Raw genomic sequence first — 19,646 nt, forward strand, 5'->3', positions numbered from 1 at the left:
GGGGGGGCGCCTCTTCCACCATCCCGGAAGGGTGATCCCACGGCGAATCCGCCGCTGCGACCACCCTTATCGGAAAGCCAACCGTCCACCGTTTAAAAAAATACCAGGGTTATGGCAGCTATCTGCTACCATAACACCGGTATTTAGGTTTAAACGGACGACGTATATAAACCTTTTTGGACTTGGACATGGTGGCTGTATGAAGGGTGACAGGTACTCGGGTACTTTGTTGGGCAGGTGACAGGTACTCTGGTACTGATGAGCAGGTGGCAGGTACTCGGGTACTCCGATAGGCAGGTGACAGGTACTCGGGTACTCTGATGGGCAGGTGATAGGTACTGATGAGTAGTACTCACTGACTGATAGGTGATAGGTGATACTGTACTGATGGGTACTGATGATCAGTACTGATACGTGATAGGTACTGATGAGTACTGATGAGTAGTGATGGGTACTGCTGAGCAGGCGGCAAGTACTTGGGTACTTCAGGCGTCAGGTACTCTGATGAGCAGGTGGAAGGTACTCGGGTACTCTGATGGGTAGGTGACAGGTACTCAGGTACTCTGATGACGGGTACTCCGTTGACAGGTACTCAAAGTACCCGAGTACCTGTCATCAGAGTACCCGAGTACCTGTCATCAGAGTACCCGAGTACCCGTCATCAGAGTACCCGAGTACCCGTCATCAGAGTACCCGAGTACCTGTCATCAGAGTACCCGAGTACCTGTCAGAGTACCCGAGTACCCGTCATCAGAGTACCCGAGTACCCGTCATCAGAGTACCCGAGTACCTGTCATCAGAGTACTCGAGTACCTGTCATCAGAGTACCCGAGTACCTGTCATCAGAGTACCCGAGTACCCGTCATCAGAGTACCCGAGTACCTGTCATCAGAGTACCCGAGTACCCGTCATCAGAGTACCCGAGGACCCGTCAGAGTACCCGAGTACCTGTCATCAGAGTATCCGTCATCAGAGTACCCGAGTACCTGTCATCAGAGTACCCGAATACCTGTCACCAGCCCATCAGAGTACCCGAGTACCTGTCATCTGAGTACCTGATGACAGGTACTCGGGTACTTTGATGGGCTAGTGACAGGTGCTCTTTATTGGGGGGGGGGGCAATCAGTGTGGTTGGGGTGCACTGTAGTTGGTAACTAGCTGTTACCACAATCTCCTCCTCACACAGGATCAGTGTGTGAGGAGGAGAACACGGTGACAGCTAGTTACCGTGTTCTCTGTTGACATTTGTGACCGGCTGTGATTGGACACAGCCGGTCACGTGGTAAAGAGCCAATTTCATTGGCTCTTTACCTAGATCGGGGATCGACTCTGTCCGAGGGACGAGCCTCGTCCCCGATCGCTGCTCTGCGCGCCCCCGGGGGCGCGCATTGCAGAGAGAACGAGCGGCTCGTGCTGGAGCCGCTCATGTGATCGGCTGTGATTGACATAGCCGATCACGTGGTAAACAGCCAATTTCTATTGGCTGTTTACCTTGATCAGTGATGGGCTATGTCCGAGGGACGAGCCTCATCCCTGATCGCGCCGCCGGGGGCACGCAGTAGCAGCTAGAACGGGCCGACGTCATATGACGGCGGCCCGGATCTAGACAACCACTTTGCCGACGTCATTTTACATGACTCGGTAAGGAAGTGGTTAAAACGCCATTTTTTTGGAAAAAAATTGAAAAATCACATTTCACTGCATTTAAAAAATACTAAACAGTAAAGTTAGCCCATTTTTTTTGTATATTGTGAAAGATGATGTCACGCCGAGTAAATAGATACCCAACATGTTACGGTTTAAAATTGCGCCCCCCCCCCCGTGGGATGGTGACAAACTACGGTCAATAGAGATCTCAATCTGCGACGCTTTAAATTTATTTAACGGTTACCAGTTTAGAGGTAGAGTGTAGCTCTTTTTTTTAAATTATTGCGCACGCTCTGGCGATCGCGGCGATACCTCACATGTGGGGTTTGAACAGCGATTTCATTCGTGGCTCGACTTGCGTATACGTTTTTTTTTTGTGCGCGAGCTAATGGTGACGGGGGCGGCAAAATTTTTTTTTTTTTTCCTATTTATTTTTTATTTTTTTTAAACTTTATTACAGGTTTTTTAAAAAAAAAAAAAATCTGATCACTTTTATTGCTGTCACAAGCAATGTAAACATCCCTTGTGACACCAATATGTGTGACAGGTACACTTTATGGAGGGATCGAAGGTCTAAAAGACCCTAGACCCCTCCACTACACTTCCCTGTATGCAAAACGCAGAAAACGGCATTTTTGCATACAGCCGTTTTTTAAATTTGCCGCCTTTTGCAGCACAGTAACCCAGAAGTGACGTCATGGACGCCGCCTCCGGGTTACGTCATCGGAGCCCCGATCAATGCCGTTTCCGGCATTCATCGGGACTCCATCCAGCCGGCGGACGTGCCGGCTGGGTGCTCGGGGCTCCCGGTGGGACGGGAGCCCCGGGCAAAGCCACGGAAGGCGGCGGGAGGGGGGGGACGTCCCCTCCTGCCCCCCGGGTAACGATCGAGCGGCTCCCGAGCCGCATTGATCGGTACCGACGGAAAGCCGACCGTCGGCTTCAAACCACGGTACCGGGATGATGCCTCTAACTAGAGGCATCATCCCCGTATAAACCCGCAAAGTGTACCGACGTACCGGTACGTTACTATGCGGTAAGTGGTTAATGACACTTTAACCACTTGAGTCTCCAGTGCCATTTTAAAAATAGGGGATATTCATTGTTTTTTTATTTTATTTATTTTTTATTTATTTATTTTTTCATCATTTTATATAAATGGAGATGGCATTAAATCTTCACATTAGTGATCTTATCAACTATACTCAATCCACTAAACAAGGCTAACATAGCATAGCTAGGCTGTATTGTACTTAGGTTGTTACTGTTGTGTTTTTTTTTCTACTATTACTATTTTTCCTTTTTGTACAATAATTGGAAAACTCAATAAATATATCTTTAAAAAAAAAAAAAAAAACAAGGCTAATATAGATGTTTATAATTCCACCCCTGTGAGACGTAGAGGTGTAGATGAATGTAGTGTCTCTCAGGGGTCGAAGCCAGAAAAAACAAGCTGGAGCACCCCTTGGGGAGTCCTGGCTAGATCATAGCAACGAAACAGATGTACTGACAGCAAAGGTGTAAAGGAGAAGGAGAGATTAGCCAAAAAGGGAAGGGGGAGAGAAGGATGGGGAGGGAAAAGATTGTAGAAAGATGGGAAGAGAAGAAACAACTGAGCAGTAACACACTGAGAAGAACAGCGGGGGGATTAAAGACCGAAGGCCAGGTGGATCTCTGGAGCATCAAAAATATGATTGAGGAGACCATAAAGCCCTAAGGCGATATCCAGTGGGTTTCCTGGTTGTAAAAGAAACAAATTACTAACATGTCAAGATAATATCAGGAGGCCTTTCTGGGAATCGAAATGAAGACATCAGAAGATCTTAATCCAAATTAGGTAAGGCGAAATCATGGAATGCTTGCCATTTGTTTGTGAAGTGTTGAAGAGAGATAGAATGAAATAATTCCATATTGAGTTTCTTTTAATAATGTAGGGTTTTCAACTCAATACCTAGACACAGCGCCAATCCCTTCAAAACCTATTCTAGTGACGGCAACCTCTGGCCTCCTGCCTTGGGCCAGAATAAATAGATGTAGATGTCAGAGAGAAGGCGCTGTCACACCAGGGGTGGCAGGGGTAAATATCCCTTTCCTAATACAATAGTGTTGTAAAATATCTATAACTAATAGTATACCCAAAAAATCTTAAGCACTTATCCAAAAACCATAAAATGACATATAAAACAATACCTGGTATTTAAACACCTTTTTTTTTTTTTTTTTTTGGTTCTACACTATCACCCACGAATGCATATACATGCAATGCTATGGCTAATAGAAACAGCCCAAACCATATTGTGCAAATCCATAAGTGATCTGAATCATACTACAAAAAATAAATGTGACAAAAAAAGTATAGAAACAGTGCCTTGCGAAAGTATTCGGCCCCCTTGAACTTTGCGACCTTTTGCCACATTTCAGGCTTCAAACATAAAGATATAAAACTGTAATTTTTTTGTGAAGAATCAACAAGTGGGACACAATCATGAAGTGGAACGAAATGTATTGGATATTTCAAACTTTTTTAACAAATAAAAAACTGAAAAATTGGGCGTGCAAAATTATTCAGCCCCCTTAAGTTAATACTTTGTAGCGCTACCTTTTGCTGCGATTACAGCTGTAAGTCGCTTGGGGTATGTCTCTATCAGTTTTGCACATCGAGAGACTGAAATTTTTGCCCATTCCTCCTTTCAAAACAGCTCGAGCTCAGTGAGGTTGGATGGAGAGCGTTTGTGAACAGCAGTTTTCAGTTCTTTCCACAGATTCTCGATTGGATTTAGGTCTGGACTTTGACTTGGCCATTCTAACACCTGGATATGTTTATTTGTGAACCAAATTATTCCATTGTAGATTTTGCTTTATGTTTTGGATCATTGTCTTGTTGGAAGACAAATCTCCGTCCCAGTCTCAGGTCTTTTGCAGACTCCATCAGGTTTTCTTCCAGAATGGTCCTGTATTTGGCTCCATCCATCTTCCCATCAATTTTAACCATCTTCCCTGTCCCTGCTGAAGAAAAGCAGGCCCAAACCATGATGCTGCCACCATGATGTTTGACAGTGGGGATGGTGTGTTCAGGGTGAGGAGCTGTGTTGCTTTTATGCCAAACATAACATTTTGCATTGTTGCCAAAAAGTTTGATTTTGGTTTCATCTGACAGAGCACCTTCTTCCACATGTTTGGTGTGTCTCCCAGGTGGTTTGTGGCAAACTTTAAACGACACTTTTTTTGGATATCTTTAAGAAGTGGCTTTCTTCTTGCCACTCTTCCATAAAGGCCAGATTTGTGCAGTATACGACTGATTGTTGTCCTATGGACAGAGTCTCCCACCTCAGCTGTAGATCTCTGCAGTTCATCCAGAGTGATCATGGGCCTCTTGGCTGCATCTCTGATCAGTCTTCTCCTTGTATGAGCTGAAAGTTTAGAGGGACGGCCAGATCTTCGTAGATTTGCAGTGGTCTGATACTCCTTCCATTTCCATATTATCACTTGCACAGTGCTCCTTGGGATGTTTAAAGCTTGGGAAATCTTTTTGTATCCAAATCCGGCTTTAAACTTCCCCACAACAGTATCTCGGACCTGCCTGGTGTGTTCCTTGTTCTTCATGATGCTCTCTGCGTTTTAAACGGACCTCTGAGACTATCACAGTGCAGGTGCACTTATAAGGAGACTTAATTACACACAGGTGGATTCTATTTATCATCATTATTCATTTAGGTCAACATTGGATCATTCAGAGATCCTCACTGAACTTCTGGAGAGAGTTTGCTGCACTGAAAGTAAAGGGGCTGAATAATTTTGCACACCCAATTTTTCAGTTTTTTATTTGTTAACAAAGTTTGAAATATCCAATAAATTTTGTCCCACTTCATGATTGTGTCCCACTTGTTGTTGATTCTTCACAAAAAATTACAGTTTTATATCTTTATGTTTGAAGTCTGAAATGAGGCAAAAGGTCGCAAAGTTTAAGGGGGCCGAATACTTTCGCAAGGCACTGTATCAAAGTGCTGAAAATGATAATGAATGTCACCAGTGAAAATGAGTGTGACAATAATTTAAAATGCGTGTCATTCCAAACCAATAGTGAAAAATAAGCAGCAAAGTCCACCAAACTTTTATTTTGTGTCAACACAATAGTGAAAGTTATATAAAGTAAGTAGGTAAGTAAGCAATAGTTGAGAGAAGGCCTAGAAGAGCCTCATAGTGGACATGTAGCAGACCGAGAATTGTCCTTTACTATGGAAGAGCTTTAACTGACATTCTCGCCATGTTTTGTTGGGTACAAGCTTCATTACCTTGTTGTTGCAACTGATACGTTTTTTTTTTGGAAAGATCATCTTCTGCAAATTAGATACTGAGTTGGATGAAAGAGGTTTAACAGTCTATCAAGGATAGCCAGAATCTTTTGGTTTTCTCAAGGCAGCACGATTTTGCATATTCTGTGCAATATAGATACAGTAATAGAAGGAATGTTGGTTCGGTAGATCTTAAGGGCCTAAAAGGGTTTCAGGTTTCCAACTGTGCCATTTTAAAATGACACCTTGTCTCAGCAGCTCCTGAAGATCCCGATGGTGATGGCTGTCTGTGATAATGAGCACCACCGATTCCTAGTGGACAAAAAAAATAAGTCTAGGCCTTAGCAGGGGCTGGGCTGACACCCTGAAGAAAATTGCTAAAATACTATTGGCTGTAGGGCATCATTCTGATGTTTGGGTCTGGAGAAGGAACTTTTGGATCTCTACCTCACTAAGGAACTACCTCTAGATGCTGGGTGGCAGAGAGCTCCAGGGACATTGCGAGTACCGACTTTGCTGTGGACTTTTGTGTGTGCAAATGATAGTAGGGAACTAAGTGTCAGAAGATGCTATATGGACTGGGACTGCTCCTATAGAGTCCTAGATATACTGTCCATCCCCCGTTACCTCCAGGAAAGGCTGCTTAGAGAAGATTAGCGAGGAGCTGCCCCTCTGTTATTTCTGTTCTCGTTTAAACTATCCTGATCCTTGAATCCCTCTCCTGTTCAAGTTATTCAGCAATTCTAAAAAGGCATCTCCATAGACTGAGCCTGTATGGTCATTGTGCGACTGGCAGCATCTGCACTAACAAGGAAGACCTGGGCATATTCTCAGGAAGTCCTTCCGGGGATGGGCGCTATATTAGCAAGTACATACAAGCAGAAATAACAATTACTCCAAAATATATTAGACACGTTTGCCATGCAATTTCATATTATAAAGTGCTTGTTTAACCACTTAAGCCCCGGAAGATTTTACCCCCTTCCTGACCAGGGGGTATTTTGCGATTCGGCACTGCGTAACTTTAACGGACAATTGCACGGTCGTGCGATGCTGTACCCAAATTATTTTTGACGTCCTTTTTTTCCCACAAACAGAGCTTTCTTTTGGTGGTATTTGATCACCTGTGCGATTTTTTGATCATGCGCTATAAACAAAAAAAGAGTGACAATTTAGCAAAAATAACAATATTTTTCAAATTTTTTTTATATGAAATTCCCCCCCAAAAAAATGTAAAAATCAAAATTTTTTTACATTTTTGGCCAATTTGTTTTCTGCTACATATGTTTGGTAAAAAAAAAAATCACAATAAGCGTATTTTGATTGGTTTGCGCAAAAGTTATTGCGTTTACTAACTAAGGGAAAGATTTTTGTAATTTTTGTTGTTTTTTTTTTTTAACGAGTAATGGCGGCGATCTGCGATTTTTTTTTTTTGCGGTACTGTGACATTGCGGTGGACAGATCGGACCCTTGACTGACATTTTTTACACTTTTGGGGGGACCAGTGACATTACTACAGTAATCAGTGCTATACATATGCACTGTTACTGTAAAAATGACACTGGCAGTGAAGGGTTAACTTTATTGGAGAGGGAGGGGTTAAGTGTGTTCCTAGGGGCGTGTTTCTTACTGTCATTGGATGTGGCTGTGTGTGTAACAACACAGATCAACGGTCCTACATAGCAGGACCGAGTGATTTGGGCTTTTACACAGGGGAGAATGACAGGTGGCTTTGTTTACATTAGCCGCCTGCCTTTCTCCCTCTCTACCCAACGATCGCGAGTGAACGGCGGACATCGGGCACGCCAGTCACACGCGCCGGCTTCTTCGGGTACGAGCGGGGGCGGGAGCGAGCTTCCGGCGGCGCGCGCTCGTCCCCTATTCGCTCCCAGGCTAGTGACGTACCGGTACGTCACTTTGCCTGGGAGGGCTGACCGCCGCCATATATAGTTGGGCGGCGGTTGGCAAGTGGTTAAAGGGGAGAAAATATAAAATGCAAAACATTAGTGAATATACATATAACCCCCCCCACACACTCTCTTGGTATACATACATTTTTGTGGTTTGGTGGCATTAGACTGTAGCTTTCCTGAAAACAAAAAGGTACACAAGGTATAACAGAATTTGAATTTTGAGGGCCAAAAATTTAAATGTTTATTGATCAATATAAAAAAAATCATAAGCCCCCTATACATACACCCCACACCAAGAAAGAAAGAAAAAAAAAAAAACATCGTGAACTACGGTAGATGGAAGTCTTAGGAGATATTCACAAGATTCACTCAAAAAATGGAAGACCTGGAAAATTTAAACATAATACACAAATACCTCTTTTGCTTTACAAATTGCATAACAATTGAAATGCCAAGTGTGAAGAGCACGTGATGACCCAGAAATGAAAAGTTTGGCAGAGTGTCGATAATCATTAGGCATTGTGAAACAAATACAGTACGTAACTGTTGTAAAGAAGAGACCCAAATCAAACTGGCATGGTTTCAAAAAAAGCAAAGCAAACAAGTGCAGTATCTTATACCATGGGCCCTGTTGTTTGGTGCAAACATTTACAGCGGAAGCTCTTAATAGAGCCAATTTAAAAATACCTTCTATTTATGAAATTGGAAGTGGGAGGCAGTTATTTGTGATCCCAGGGACTAATATCACCCAGAGGTGTCTTTCTCCTTTTTTCAACTGTCTTTTTTTTATTGCTACATGTCCCCATGGCAGTGTCCAGCTAGCCATGCCCTTTTTAACCAAAAGTTGCAAATTGGCCTTGTCTAGTGCATCCCCGAAGGAGCTGCTGGCTTTGATGGTCCTGTTTCCCTAACTTAGTGCACGCACAGCCAGGCACACGGTATTTTCTTCATTTTTATTGGCTCAAATAAACAGTCTAGGGGGTGTCTTTTGTATTTTTATTGCGAGTAGAACTTGGATAAGTATGGAGAAGACATGGGATTCTCTGAAAGAACTGAATTGACTGAGGACACTTCTCTTCTCTCTGTACTCTGACCCTCCACACAGTTCAAAACTTGCTGGGAGAATAACCAGGACTTTCTTCTTTGCAGAACTGAAAACTGCATACAGTCTCTAGGGCACAGGATTAGGTAAGTACTCATAATATCAAAAATGGGTGGTGCGCTTTATCAATAAATGTGAATGCATAAACTGTGCATGAAAATGAATGTGCAAATCAATATACAAACATATAAGGCACATATAACGAAATCAAAGTCCCAAAGTTTTCTTGATGAGAATCCAAATGAATATTCAGTGACTGATGTAAACTGGTGATGACAAATCAAAAGTAACAGTGATTCCCTCCACCAGTGTGAATTCCTCCTTACCGGACGGATAAAATAAGTGCTCCTCTATACAAATATTAGATGTCTGTGCTCAAGCCCAAAAAAACGATCCGTGTTCACCACCGTGCATGCTTATAAGCCTGCTTGGCCCCTTACCAGATCGATATGGAAAAGCACTTTGCCACAAATTCCTGGACCGCAATGGCTGTCTCTCAGAATGTCCAAGCAACCGTAGGGAGGACTCGGCAGGAAGATGGTATCATCCAACAATTGCATGTAAGAGAATGACCTCTATAGTGCATTACCTTTTAAAAATTATTTATTAAAAGAAAGATACACTTACAAGTATGCGGATTAGACACAGCGAATGAATGTAGAGGAGCAATGAGGAATTCTAATGAGCCCGGGTCCGGCTGCAGCGACGTCGTGACGGCACGCCTCCTGTCTAACGCGTTTCCACCGATTGGTTATCTTCAGAGATAGGATAGACCTCCTATCTCTGAAGATAACCAATCGGTGGAAACGCGTTAGACAGGAGGCGTGCCGTCACGACGTCGCTCGGGATCTGTGCTGCAGCCGGACCCGGGCTCATTAGAATTCCTCATTGCTCCTCTACATTCATTCGCTGTGTCTAATCCGCATACTTGTAAGTGTATCTTTCTTTTAATAAATAATTTTTAAAAGGTAATGCACTATAGCGGTCATTCTCTTACATGCAATTGTTGGATGATACCATCTTCCTGCCGAGTCCTCCCTACGGTTGCTTGGACATTCTGAGAGACAGCCATTGCGGTCCAGGAATTTGTGGCAAAGTGCTTTTCCATATCGATCTGGTAAGGGGCCAAGCAGGCTTATAAGCATGCACGGTGGTGAACACGGATCGTTTTTTTGGGCTTGAGCACAGACATCTAATATTTGTATAGAGGAGCACTTATTTTATCCGTCCGGTAAGGAGGAATTCACACTGGTGGAGGGAATCACTGTTACTTTTGATTTGTCATCACCAGTTTACATCAGTCACTGAATATTCATTTGGATTCTCATCAAGAAAACTTTGGGACTTTGATTTCGTTATATGTGCCTTATATGTTTGTATATTGATTTGCACATTCATTTTCATGCACAGTTTATGCATTCACATTTATTGATAAAGCGCACCACCCATTTTTGACATTTCACATTATTTTTCTGGTAGCAGCTTATCACAGACCTAGCGCACTTTCTTTTTTTCACAAAGTACTCATAATACCACAGGATCATCGGTTGCCTCTTTCTTATATCCACTCTTCAGTGTGGGAGGTACCACAGGACAGCTGGACACTCCTTCCCCAACCTCCACCAGATATCCTCCAGTAAGCTTCTTCAGACCGTAAAAGAAAAATCCCAAACTTTAAGTCCCAGAATTTAGAAAATAGCCCCCCCCCCAGCTTAGACTATAGCTAGGACCTCGACAACCTCCAAGCAGCATCTCCAGCAGAGTGCCTCAGATAGCGGTCAACTCTGGCAGGGCTAAATTTAGTATTCAACAACTCTCTGCTCCAGGCTTTAGACCAGGGGTCTTTAAACTGTCTTTGGCCCTCCAGTTGTTCAGGAACTACAATTCACATCATGCCTAGTAATGTCTGTGAATGTCAGAGTTTTACAATTCCTCATGGGATGTGTAGTTCCGCAACAGCTGGAGGGCTGTAGTTTGAAGATCCCTGCTTTAGACTATTTATGGGCTCTCCAACCACCTGCTGGACACACCTCTCCAGGGATTGGTTGGGCCCCCATAAATATTCAACCTGCCTCTTTATTCTTCCTCCCTCTGTGATTCTAGAATTCTCTAGAATGTAGGAGGAAGTAATCAGACTAGCAGCCTGTGAAACACTGAGCACGCTAAAACAATCAAGCCCCTCTCCACTGGTTACAGAGAAGGTACACTAAATTTAATTAGCAACTTACACAAACCAAGAGGGTGCTACACTTGAAAAAGGCAAGATTCTGCCATGAAAGACTTCAGTGGGGTTTGGGTGCTATGTTTGGGGTTTGCATATTTTTTCAAGTGTTCGGTAAATTTTCATTGAACCAAAATTTGTTTGGTTGCCTCATCACTACTTTACAGCTTTCACACGTCAGTTAGGACTGTTAAGTGAACCAGTAAGGACCATCTGCCTCTTTCTGTGGAAAAAGAGGAAGGAAACAATCCAGAAGACCCATGGAAAAATATTTATACACTATATTGTCAAAAGTATTGGGAAGCCTGCCTTTACAAGCATATGGACTTTAATGGCATCCCAGTCTTAGTCAGTAGGGTTCATTATTGAGCTGTCCCACCCTTGGCAGCTATAACAGCTTCAACTCTTCTGGGAAGGCTGTCCACAAGGTTTAGCAGTGTATCTATGGAAATGTTTGACCATTCTCCCAGAAGTGCATTTGTGAGGTTAGGCACTGATGTAGGACGGGAAGACCTGGCTCGCAATCTCTGTTCTAAATAATCTCAAAGGTGTTCTATCAGGTCAAGGTCAGGACCCCAAACTCACTCATCCATGACTTTATGGACCTTGCTTTGTGCACTGGTGCGCAGTAATGTTGGAACACGAAGGGGTCATCCCCAAACTGTTCCCACAAAGTTGGTAACATGAAATTGTCAGGGGGGCGGACCCGGCGGCAAATTCAAATGTAAAACACACCAAACGCACTGATACAGTTCAAAATAAAAAAAAAAAAATCACGTTAGTTTGCCCCCCAGTGCCCTTTCCTGCAGTTTTACTGTACTTTATATATGTATGTATGTATGTATGTATATATATATATATATATATATATATATATATACGTATTGTGACGGTATGCGAGGTGAGGTAGTAGATAATCGCTATATTTCACCTCGCATACTTTCTGTAGTTGGAGACTGAACCAGAATCCGGCCCGGGTTTTTCCAGCCTCCGTGACAGGCTAGGTTCTGGTCCAGAGATTGTGAGTTACCTGAGTTCATGCTAGGGTGAACTTTAAAATGAACAGGAAAAGAGCACAGAAATGCTCTGGCCTGAGACTCAGAAGGGGATCTGAGAGAGGAGCTCTGTTTGGACTTTAACAGGTTTGCTTTGCAATGTGTTTTGTGAGTAATGGGGACCAGCCCCACACTGTATAGTGAGGAAAATTCCTGTATAGTTTAGCGCCGGTGTAACGTGAAAATTACCTACCCCGTGAGAAAAACCTACCCTTGTCACTTCCGGCGAGGAACAGCTGAGCAGCGCAGCAGTGCGCATGCTCACATCCCCGGATAGTTAATGGAGCAGCTGAGAATCAGACTAGTGCGCATGCGCACTAGTATGAAACGAACACGGTGTCCGTGAAAAAAACCTACCCACGCGGGGATTACATTAAAACAGCTGTTCTGCAATATCACTAATCTCCGCTCCTATCACTGTCACTTCCCTGCTCTCGGCAAGTAAATATAAAAGCGGCTGGCGGCTCCGTGATTTATCTTTTAATACAGCCGCCGCTTTTATATTTACTATCGGAGATGAGGGAAGTGACCGGGACAGGAGCGGGGATGACTCATATTGCAGCACAGCTGTTTTAATGTAACTGCTCGTGTTACATACACTGCCGTGAACCGGAAGTGACGAGGGTAGGTTTTTCTCACGGGTAGGTAATTCTCACAGAACACCGGACGGCGAGGATTTATTTTACTGTTTTGTTGTTTGTTTCATATTGGCAAACCTCTGCTGAATAAAGCTGGCAACCCACCAGACTTTTAAGAAATTACCTGCATGCTGACCTTATGTGTGTGTGTGTGTATATATATATATATATATATATATATATATATATATATATATATATATATATATATATATATATATATTATGTAAGGGATTAGCTCGGTGGTAGGCGTGGATGACCCCTTTGGGGGTGCGTTTTCACAGAGAGATAGCCGACAAGTGCTTGCAAACAAACAGTGTGGTTTATTAAATGGTGTTTTCTTCACCAGGCTGTATGCAGCAAAACATCCAAAATAAAATAAAAGACAAAATAAATCCTTGCCTCTGTGGGCGGCTACCTTCTCACAGCTGGAACCTACCTAAGAAGTCTTTCCAACCTACTGTTGGGCCGACACTGCTGATCCTACAGCAGACACTCAAATGTCCATTTGTTTGCTTTTCACACAGCACAAACATTGTCCATTGAACATGTCCCTTTGTTTTCTTTCACACAGCACATGTTCATTTATAACAGGATCCTTTACTCTTCAGATTCTTCACATTGAACATAGTTCATTTAACAGGTCCCTTTACTCTTCACACTCTTCACATGGAACACTTCTCTTCACACTCTTCACATGGAACACTTTGTCTTCTCACCTTTGAGACGTCTTCACTCGTGGTTACCCTCCTTAGCTTCACATCGCTTTAGGGGGTCTTCTCCCATGCTCACCAGCTTGTCGGGAGGCACACATCCGACTGTCCCCCTCTCCCAGCCCACACGGCGACAGGCGGCAGCAGTCCTTCTCCCATGCCCACACGGCGTCGGGAGGTACACGTATGTCTGTCCTCCTCTCCCAGCCTACACGGCGACAGGAGGCAGCACTCAATAGATTTTCTCTGGACAAATTATAGAGTCCTTGATCTCCTCATTCTGAACAGCTGAATGGTTTTCAACTTCCTGCTGGCTCTCTCTGCAGCCAACACCCTATAGTATCAGTGAACTTTCAAAGCAGGTGGGAATGTGTCTCCTCTCAGTGACTACATTCCCAGATTTACCTGACTTCCTGTCACATACCCCCCCCTCTTGTTTCAACCCTAGGGTTGGGACACATATTTCCAGGCACGCATGTGTCAGGCACTGCTGACTCACTGATAAGCCTCCTATTATCCTCAAGCTTCCGGATGAAACTGTTTTGTCATCTTCATTGACAGATTTCTCATAAAGGCCACACAGTTTGTCTCTCATCTCATATACACATTCTTCAACTGCATTTTTGGCATCATTTTGCTCCTTCTCGTTTCTGTCATCTTCATTGACAGCTTTCTCATAAATGTCAGACAGCTTGTCCCTCATAACCGTCTGTCCAATCCACCATGGAGGACCGTGATCCATAGGCAACTCAATTGGGCTAGTCTTAATGTCTTCAACATTCTTAAGACGCCTCTCTCTGCAATCCATAAATGTTTTCCACAAAACTTTGAGAACCTTTGCTTCACTAAGCTTTGTTCCAAGTAGGGACTCTTGACATCCCTCTGTGACTTGAGTTGCCTCTCCATACATCTGTACACAATCATTGACTTTTTGTTGTAAAAGGGAATGATCTTCCTTCTTGAGCTTTGCTTGCTCTAAGATGCTGTGCAGAGGATTTTCCAATTGAGACAACAGGCTGTCACACATTTCTTCAAAGTGACCCCTGTTCCTTTTCCCAGAGATATCAATATCATTCAAACATTTCATATTCATAGGCAGATCTGAAGCATTTGCACTCATCAACTTCTTAAACTTTTCGCCCTCCTGAGCGAGTCGCAGTAAAGGCCTACTATTTGATTTGATATTCAGTTTATATTTCTTGCCAAACTCTTCACAGAAGTAGCCAACCAGAACATCATCAACTTTCCTTCCACCAACATCGGGGTTAAAGGCAACAACACAGTTGAACCCAGCGATCTGGGTGGTATCCATTATAGACCTCCTCTCTGCATCAGTGAAGAAGCATGGAACTGCAACACATTCTTTTACAGGTTTCTTCAATGCACTTTCTGCTGAACTATTTGACCGCTCAAGGTCACCTAGTTCTTTTTCTCTATCTGAATTCCACATGGAATGCATCTCAAGATCACGATCAAACTTCTGCCACCCGTCTTTCACCAGTTCCATTTTGGAAACACTCCCTGAAAGGTACTTATTCATTTGCTTCACGTTTTCACCAACAGCCTTAGTTTTCTCCACTAGGTTTTCAGCCTGAACTGAGAAATCACCACATTTCTTACTCAGCTCCTTTGTTTGCTGAAGCTCTAATGATACATTTTCCAATGCTTGAAGTTTTTGAAGGAACGGTTTATTCCAAAGGGGTGATTCAAGCCACATGTCGTCACATTTCTGAGGCTCACTCAGGACAGACCCCAAAACACTGATCCTTTTAAAAACTGCATCAGGCACACTATCCCCTCTTTGGGACAGATCCTCTGTTGCCTGGAATTCCTCTTCCAGTTCCTGCAACGGAATCTTCATCTCTTCTAGTTGCTGTTCTAAGGCTCGCTTAGACTTTTCTAGCTCCTGAACGCTTTTCACAACATCATCCTTGGAGCTGACCAATTCTTCCATTTCTGTACGCAGCTGTTTAACACTTTCTAGTTCAGCCTTACACTCTAGAGCTTCCTCCAAAGAGCGAGCCAAGAACAGGGCTTTGCTCTCGTTATCACGCGCCTCCGTTTCTGCACGTGCGCGTTCTTCTGCATATTTTGCAGACACATTCTTCTCTTCACCAAGCATCTGATCAAACTTCTTTTTCACATCTTCAACACACTGTAATGAACCAACGCTTTCTTCCATGCGTTTTTTCATATCCGCTATCTGAGCTTGCAATGTTGCGACTTGCTCTGATAGGTTTTTCTTTGCTTCCGCCTCCTCTTTTAATTGTTCCAGGAAGCCATTTTTCTCATCTTCCATTTGTTTGAGCTTTGTGCTAAAACTCAGCCTTTGACACCTCTCTTCCTGTAAGAGTTCCTGCGTGTCTTGCAGCTGCGATTCCAAGATAGAAAAATCTTCCGCAATTTCTCTAGATTTGCTGTCTGCTTGAGAAAGCTGATTTGTAACATTGTCCAACTCAACCTGCAGTCGGTTTGCCTTCTCTGACAGCTTAGCACACAATCGGTCACCTTCTGACACCTTGACTTGCGATTCCAGAAGCTGTGCCTCTACTTTTTCCCTCTTATGTTCACAATCTCCTTTTCCCTGCATAAGAGCCTTCACCTCATTGGCTAGCATCTGGGAATAAGAATGTAATTCTGCCACACAGGCTTCTTTCTCCTTTAACTGCTGCTGGAAACGTTGGGCTTCACCTTTCCAACTTTCACAGTCTGCACGTAATTCATCTACCACATTGCTCAAAGTGGTGAGCTCATACACAGTACTCAGTAATTCAGCCTCTCTTTCACTTTTCTCTTTGTCGCTGAGAGACAATGTCGCTTTCAGAGCAACATTCTGTTCCTGCGACTCCTGCAGGTCTATTTTTGTAGCTCCCAAAGACTGAAGACTTTTTTCCAGCTGATTACGCAACTCCAACATATCAGCCATACTTTGCTTCTGCAAAGTCTGAATTTCACTTTCCTTTTCCATGAGGATGGTATCTTTCTCCATTATAGTCTCTCTGCGTTTTTGCAACTCGACCAAAAGAAGAGCAGTGGATTCTTCCCACTGTAACACATGAGACTTGAGTAGTTCATTCATTTCCTGCAAGTTTCTATGCTCCATTTTAAGCAATTCCAAGGCTTGTTCCTTTTCTTCCATTTTCCGTTGCAAGGCATCCAACTCAGCCCTGCACACATACTCGGTTTCCTCCAAACCGATGGCCTCCATTGGCTGCTGGCGTCTCTGTTTCCAGCCTGCCATGCTCTCTTGATGAGCCTTTTGTTGAGCTGAAAAGCTCTGCTGAAAATCCGCATTTGCCTGCTGTTGAGCTGCATTTGCTTGCTGTTGAGCTGCATTTGATATAATCAGATGTTTCAACATCTCCTCCATTTTGAGTTTACTTTTCATCTGAGCACACTGCGTCTCCATAGCAGTTTCATCAGTGTTGCTAGGGACAACAACCTTCCTCTTTAGTAGACTCTCTTTAGGCATGGATGGGGCTGGTTCAGACGGCAACATCCCCTCCATCCATAGAATCCGGTCTCTCATTTCATCTATCTTTGCATTTTTCAGGCGTTTGGACCGCCCCATCTTCAATAACTCCACAAACAAATTTTTCACAGTCCAGCAAACAATTTTCAGACCACTGTCTCTTCAACACATGTAGTTTTTCTCTCTCTTGCAGGATCTCTTTTCCTGCGCACACAGTTTGTGCAGTCACTTGCACCAGACACAACAAAGTTCATCAAAAAATTTTGAGACCCCTGTCTCTTTAAAACACTTTTTTTTTTTTTTTTCTGTCAGGATCTTCTCTCCTGCACACATAGATTGTGCAATCTCATGCACCAGACAAAGTTCATCAAACATATGCACTCCATTGCAGGGATCTCTGCTTATGCCCACTGCATACCTCCACCATATGTAAGGGATTAGCTCGGTGGTAGGCGTGGATGACCCCTTTGGGGGTGCGTTTTCACAGAGAGATAGCCGACAAGTGCTTGCAAACAAACAGTGTGGTTTATTAAATGGTGTTTTCTTCACCAGGCTGTATGCAGCAAAACATCCAAAATAAAATAAAAGACAAAATAAATCCTTGCCTCTGTGGGCGGCTACCTTCTCACAGCTGGAACCTACCTAAGAAGTCTTTCCAACCTACTGTTGGGCCGACACTGCTGATCCTACAGCAGACACTCAAATGTCCATTTGTTTGCTTTTCACACAGCACAAACATTGTCCATTGAACATGTCCCTTTGTTTTCTTTCACACAGCACATGTTCATTTATAACAGGATCCTTTACTCTTCAGATTCTTCACATTGAACATAGTTCATTTAACAGGTCCCTTTACTCTTCACACTCTTCACATGGAACACTTCTCTTCACACTCTTCACATGGAACACTTTGTCTTCTCACCTTTGAGACGTCTTCACTCGTGGTTACCCTCCTTAGCTTCACATCGCTTTAGGGGGTCTTCTCCCATGCTCACCAGCTTGTCGGGAGGCACACATCCGACTGTCCCCCTCTCCCAGCCCACACGGCGACAGGCGGCAGCAGTCCTTCTCCCATGCCCACACGGCGTCGGGAGGTACACGTATGTCTGTCCTCCTCTCCCAGCCTACACGGCGACAGGAGGCAGCACTCAATAGATTTTCTCTGGACAAATTATAGAGTCCTTGATCTCCTCATTCTGAACAGCTGAATGGTTTTCAACTTCCTGCTGGCTCTCTCTGCAGCCAACACCCTATAGTATCAGTGAACTTTCAAAGCAGGTGGGAATGTGTCTCCTCTCAGTGACTACATTCCCAGATTTACCTGACTTCCTGTCACAATATATATATATATATAATAAATGTATACAGTTGGTTTGGGCTGCTCATTCACAAGAATTACATGCAAAATAATGGTACCGCTTTCAGCACCTAAAATCCAAAAGAATCATACCTCCAGGGAGGTTAAGTATGCCGTATGTGATGCCCACTATCTGCTGCTTTCTGCTGACCTACTGCAAAGCTGAAGGTTTTATTGCACTTGCTTCTGTAAGTAAAATTAATTTTTGCTGTGGGTAGGGAAGAAGCGATGGTGGATGGGTGTTTGGTGTTGTAACATATATAAATGCTGTCTATCAAACAATGCATTTCCTTTTTTTAACAATACTAGCTATTTATTTTAAGATTTGCTTCCTCAAATAAGTCTCAAAGAAAAGGTTTGTTTCAGAAAACGCTACATAAAACTTATTTTTCGCAGTTTTATTCAACTTTCAAATGAAAAGGCAATCAAACAGAATAAGGCAAGGGGGGGGGGGGGAGCTGACAAATTTGTATATGGGGAGATCATTATGCCAAAAACATAATATTTAATCAATACAATAATGTATTATAGCAGTTTTCGCTAATCTTGTGTGTCTATTACATTTTTCTTAATTATTTTTAATTTAGCTAAGGGCTCTTTCACACGGCCGCTCCGCTTGTCCGCAAATCATCCTATTTTTTTTGCGGATGATTTGCGGACATAATGTAAGTCTATGGCATTGCAGATGTCAGCGGAATACCCTCCGCTGACATCCGATTTTCTTCCTTTCAGTTCTGTTCCGTTTTTTGGAACGGAACAGAACCCTATTTTTGTTCCGTTCAAAAGACGGAAAGGAAGGAAAATCGGATGTCAGCGGTGTCATCCGCTGACATCCGCAATGCCCATAGACTTACATTATGTCCGTATATCATCCGCAAACGGATGGGATGATATGCGGACATACGGAGCGGATGACACAAATGTCATCCGCTCCGTGAAAAGAAAAAAGTCCTGCAGCGGACAAGAACAGCGGAGCGGCCGTCTGAAAGAGCCCTAAAAATTGTAATTTTGTAATTTTCATTGTGTTTTTTTCCCTGCGCTAGAGTTCCTCTTATAGGGTTGTTAAGAAACAACGAGAGTAAGCAAGAATCAAAAACTGAGTGCCAGAAGGTGCATAGAACACCATGCTATTTGAACACCAGCATCATATATATGAGGCACTGTTACACATAAAAAAAAGGAAATGGGTGACAAAATTTGTACAAATATGTAATTTGGTTGTGCTTGCAGTTCGCT

This window comes from Pelophylax lessonae (genome assembly GCF_965119305.1).
Source record: "Pelophylax lessonae genome assembly, chromosome: 11".
NCBI lineage: Eukaryota > Metazoa > Chordata > Amphibia > Anura > Ranidae > Pelophylax > Pelophylax lessonae.